This window comes from Capsicum annuum, chromosome 5 (assembly GCF_002878395.1).
Source record: "Capsicum annuum cultivar UCD-10X-F1 chromosome 5, UCD10Xv1.1, whole genome shotgun sequence".
NCBI classification, from domain to species: Eukaryota; Viridiplantae; Streptophyta; class Magnoliopsida; order Solanales; family Solanaceae; genus Capsicum; species Capsicum annuum.
In genome coordinates this window covers 165,937,234-165,942,622 of record NC_061115.1, presented here as the reverse complement: position 1 = coordinate 165,942,622, position 5,389 = coordinate 165,937,234, and positions in this window count along the sequence as shown.

The following is a 5,389-nucleotide window of genomic DNA, read 5'->3' as shown; positions in this document are numbered from 1 at the left end:
AAAGGCACCCACGGGCTATATGGGTCTGACTCCCCCTGCCAATCCATGTTAACCGCATGTACCGAGGAAAGGCTAAAGACATCTAGGCGATATTCATCCAAAATATAATGTGTATCCAAACACATGGTTATATAGACCGCCAATGTCAGCAAACATTGTTTCTAGTATTGGTCCCCCTGAGACTACACCTTCACAGTAAGCTAAACAATTTTCTTTAAGCCTAAATTAAAACAGTTTATACATAAACCAACCATTATCCAGGGAGCCATTTCTTAAGGCATTTACTAACTTGGTATATTCATACCAATATGCTTGCAAGATATTCCATTTATGCCAAACTAATCCATATAACAATTAGACGCCCAAGTTTCATTAAAAATCCAAAACCATAGCCACCAAAGGCTTACCAAACTATTGTTATCCATTTATCCTTCAATGCAATGCAATATTTTCAAAGGACAACTTAAACTACGTGGATATTCATATTTAAAACTAATATTGTAAAGTGCATTGAGGTTAATGGCATTATCAAGCCAGGATTTCATCAATTTGGAGAAACACATGTCCCCCATTCCAACCATTATAATCACGCACCAATTTAGTCCTAAAGCCATCAATTTAAAGCTTGAATAAGACATTTAAAACATGGGAAAAGAAATTCAAATAATAAAAATAAACATTTCTCAATCAAATTTAAAATCCAACAATTTAACACATGAATATTGAATTAATGTATGCCACAATTTGGAATACAAGTTAAGGAATGAGTAACTTGCCTGAAATATAGAAGAAAGTGAAGAGAATTCAAAGTTTAGAGCCTGAATGGTGAATTCCTTGTAAAACCTTTGAACTTTCTTAGTTTGAGAGTTAAGGAGGAAAAAGCAAGGTTTTGATCTTGATAACTGAAGGAAAAAGGGTCATCTAAGTGTTTTAAAGTCATTTTAGCGGTAAAGGACCAAAAAGCCCCTCCCCCCAAGGGAAAAAAACAAAAATTCAAAGAAATTAACATAGCAGTGTGGCACGTTGCTATACTCAAGGGTATCCAACATGCCATGCTCTTATCGCGGAAGATATGTGGCGTAGCACACCACTATCGCATACCCTCACTACCTCGGGGTCCCAAAATAACCTCTAACCCCTTTCAAAAATTCCAAAACTTTCCCTGAACAACTTTTTAACAACCCTCATCGTAATTCAAGTCAACAATTAATGTTGCACATACGGGAGGGTCAAAAATAAAATGATCAAAATTTTATGGGGTCTTCCACTAGCACCATGATCCAATTTTGAATCTTCAGTTTTATTTAGATGGATGGCTGGTGATGATCCAAATATGCACTTGATGAACTTCATAAGGATCTACAAGTCCTTTTATTTTAAGGGAGTTAGACAAAATGTCATATGATTCAGGTTGTTTCCATTTTCATTATCTGGGAAACAACATAGTGGTTGACTGAATTGCCACCTAATTCTATTACAAACTATAGGAAACTAAAAGGATATTTCCTAGAAAGGTTATTTTTTCCCTCTAGTATGTTACACTTAAGGAATGAAATTAGTAATTTTAGGCAATAACCGAACAAAGCAATGGTTGACAATCTAGTTGGAGACTTTTTATAGCTAAATCATAAGTTGATAAATGATCACTTGATGGAGACTTTCTATAGGTCTCTAAAATGGAATACTAAACCAATGGTTGACAATCCAGTTGGAGGATCTTTCATGACACTTTTTTAGATGCATCAGTGACACTGGATAAGCTCACTAAAACAAATAAATCTTGGCATACTAGATATTCAGAGGTAGCAAGCAGTACATATGCTATGGGTATGTTGGTTAAGTAATATAGAAAGGAAGAAGACCGTGATTAGGACACAAATGGACTTACTTACAATGCATTTGTTAGCAGGTGGCATTGAAAAGGTAAGATCAACAGTCTAACTCTGAAGAAGAGGCAAACTATTTAAATGACTAGATGGGGGTATTTTGAACCAATGGGAAAGGAAACCAAAGTTGAAACTATCAAAGGGATAATTACTATAACAAAGCTAGTTACAAGGATCATGATCAAGGAAGTGGGAAGACTAAAAATGAGAGAAGTGGTTTGTATGTACCACCTGGAAGTCTTGATAGAGTTAGCAATGATGTAGGAATGTCAGGACCCAATTTGTAAGTCATGATGTCACCTACTATAGCCCGCCAAGAGGTAAGGCAAATCGTAACTCAGAATTAAACACAATAGGTTAACTCTGTGGAAAATACCCAAAATCGGTAGAAATCAACAACACAACTTATAAATAAACATAGTATTTGAAATCGATAAGATAGTCAACATAGATACCATCCCATGACCTGGTAAAGCTAGTATAAGAGTATCTAGTAATAATAATACAACTCAAATATCCAAAATAGTCAATAACATCTACCTCAAAACAAAAGACGAAACATAAGAATATAGAAGGAAATAGGTAGCTCTAACTCTAAAAGCTCACCCTATCTCAGGATATAAACATAGCATGAACGTTGATTAACAATGGCAACTAGTACTCAGATTTGTACCAAAAAGGGTACAGAAGTGCAGTATGAGCACAAAAACCACGGGTACTTAGTAGGCATCATCGATCGACTGAGCTAATTTATGATATAATAATAATAAAATGCAAGATAACATAGCTAAGTCAAGGTATAGAAAAAACTAAAGTAACGCCAATGTTGTTGAGCATAAATAGGTAAACAAATCAAAATAATATCATAACGTACCATATTGCATCAATATATGCAATCATAACTACAAAACTGGTTCCCATACGTCAATTGGTGCAGAATAGTAAACAACTCATCGCAAGCCCCCATAAGCCTGGAAGGTACAAATAAGTTAGGATAACCCACTACCATCATTTATCCACTCTCATAATACAATTGGAATTCATTCAAATCATTCCACGCTATAACCATCGTTGGTCCATATTCATCATTGCCAAATATTCAACACTTATCAACTAACTATAATGTAATAACTAATCCTTACGTATCGCTAACTCATTCTTTATCATCTAAACATCACTTATTAACTAATCTTCCTATAGTGGATAATAATCACTTATCAAATACTCATTATTTAAAAATTAACCAATATTTATCAACTAATTATTATTTCACTAGAATCTATTTATATCATACCACATTATAGCCATTTCCTTGTTTTTGACATAGCTAGATTGTCAATCTCACTACCCAATGTCATCATATCTTAATAAGAATATCATCATAGCATAATATGTATATCCATACTCGAACTGGTATGGATATTTAATAATATCCTCATAAATATCATTATAATTATCTTTTGGTCTTGCCGATTATGTATAAATCATCATAATCATCCTCCGTCCTTAACAAGCATATATGTATCATCATAATCATCCTCCCATATTACCTGGAATATATGTATTATCATAATCATCCTCCGACCTTACCGTCCTTATATATCATGATAATCATCTTTCGGTCATGTCGGGCATAAATATATAATCAATATCATCATCAATATGGCCAAAAGCAAAATCAATAGAGTACTTAATAGCATAACCATGAATATAACATATTAACATGATCAATAATCATAATCAAAATCATGAGTTCTAGTATAAATAATAGTAAAATTGCCAAATAGTAAATAAGCACGATCTTTGGTAAAATCAATAGCATAATTGCTAATATAATCAATAAGTATGCTCTTTAGCATAATTCATAACGTATTCGCCAATATAGTTATTAAACTTGACCTCTAACCTAATCAATATGTACTATCAAGCATAGGCAACAACTTATCAATAGCTTAATAAACAACTTATCATTACATAGCTTATTATTTGCTTAATCAATTGCTAATCCATAGCACAATCCATAGTTTATTCATTGCCAAATCAATAACTTAATCTCCAATGCGGTCATTAAGCCTGACCTCTATAACTCAATCAATAACATACTTTATGGATTAGTCAATACGATAATCAAGGGCTTATTGAATAGTATATTCCGTAGCCAGACAATAGCAAAATCAATAGCATATTCAATAGCTCAGCATAAGCTTAACCAATAATTCATTTATAGAATAATCGTTAAACATTACTTCCAACACCATCCATCATAAACAACTAGTACCAAGGCATCTAGATATCAATGAAATAACCATATGCCTAGATGTACACAAGCATATCAAAGGATCTTCAATAACTATCACAAGTCTTGGCTTACTTCTAAATCCATAAAATATTTACTAATAAAATTTCTACTCCGGATTAGGCTAAGGTATCTAAATACACCATTAGATGTTGAACAAACCAAAACTAGCTCTGGGTAGCAATTCCTCCTAACATAGAGCAACTAAGTCCATTCCACCTAAGGTATGGCAATTTGGGTAGGTATCATCTTAAACCCAAGTCACTAAGGAATTCTCCTCATTAGTTTAGTAAGTAGAGCATTATGACCTAAGCATAAGCCAACAAGGTCAATTTCACCTAAGGTATATTAACTAGGCTAATCATGCCCAAATGATCCAAAACAGCATAAATAATCCAACTAATCCCAAGTATTTTAATTATCACACGGCCACCTAAATCCTATCCCAAATCTAATGTAATTTCATAAACATACTATGAATTAGCTTAATCTAATAAGGGGTAAAACCTAGCCTACTTGGACGCCGAAGAAAGCTCAAAAGATCCTCTAAATCACCATTTTCCTTTTCGAGAAGCTTCCACAAGATTCCAAGATTTCAAAATCACACTTTACTAGTCAATATGAGAATACTGATACCCATATTGCACTGTTGTGCTTTGGGTCCAAAAATCACCTAAAAATCCCATGTGGATCCTATTTACAAAAAAATCTATTTTCAAAACCAACCCAACATTCCCATATGCTCAAGGAATTATTTTCCTCAAAAATGGTGTAATTCGAACTAATTTAGGGCTAATATCAAGCCTGCAAGGTTTGGCGATTTTTGAATAAGAAATGAGAAATTTTACCATGAAAAGGGTGAAATCTTTCCACAAATCAAAGTGGAAACACGAAAATAGATGTTAGCCAAGCTGTCAAATCACCCACAAGCCTCAATTATAAGCAACCTCTCTTTTTAGGGTTTTAGTCTCAAGAGAATGGGTGAAGAATGAGTAAAATTAGGCTAAGATGGGTCCCACGCTTAATTTTCAATTTCTTAACTTTACGACCAATAGGTTGAAATGAGCTCAGGTGCCTCGTCGAACCAAGAGTTCACCTAGCCTAAGATCAATATTGTGGAGCTGTTGGAAAAGCCAAAATTTGCATTCGAGGTTGTTTGACTGAAGATTTTCCCAGTGGCCATTTGGAACCAGTGAAGACTTTAAAA